The sequence below is a fragment of the Penaeus monodon genome, chromosome 30, assembly GCF_015228065.2.
Source record: "Penaeus monodon isolate SGIC_2016 chromosome 30, NSTDA_Pmon_1, whole genome shotgun sequence".
NCBI lineage: Eukaryota > Metazoa > Arthropoda > Malacostraca > Decapoda > Penaeidae > Penaeus > Penaeus monodon.
In genome coordinates, this window is record NC_051415.1 from 11092682 (window position 1) to 11093211 (window position 530).

General features: G+C 40.4%; 1 protein-coding gene across 1 annotated transcript in view; it reads right to left on the bottom strand.

Annotated features, from left to right (window-relative positions):
* Positions 1–530, bottom strand: part of LOC119592292 (sulfotransferase 1C4-like) — a 7275-nt gene that overhangs the window by 4668 nt on the left and 2077 nt on the right. The window lies entirely within an intron of this gene.

Genomic DNA, 530 nt, shown 5'->3' on the forward strand with positions numbered 1-530 from the left:
TAGGGCCGATAGGGTATAGGCAGGGTAACTGGATATGGAGGAAAATAGCAAGAATAACAAAGAATGGATTGGCATGAAAAGTGGGAAGTATAAGATATTAAAATCGAAAAGATGAGTATACTTAAAATATCTATGTCCTGTCGTACAAGGACATTTTAACGCAGAAATTTTAACAGAATAATGGACAGGGAAGTTCCTATACACTAGTCGTTACTGAGCACCATATATCACCAGCAAACCGCGACAGAGTGAACCAGAGAGAGTGGACACTGGCCGGTCGTTCTGTGTTCCACAGAAGGTTAAAATGACAAGCTCTGAAATACTGTCCTCTATCTAGTGATGAAATTAAGATCTACAGGAAGTTGAAGAGACGGAATGAAGAAAGGATGTGTGTTTATAATCTGAAATAAGGAAAAATGTTGGAGAGTGAGAGAAGACGAGCAAATCTTATGGAAAATGTCCAGAAGTCATAGAACACAAACAGTGTACGAGGGAGGAGAAACATTCAGGCCATGGGAGAGGCCAAGGAC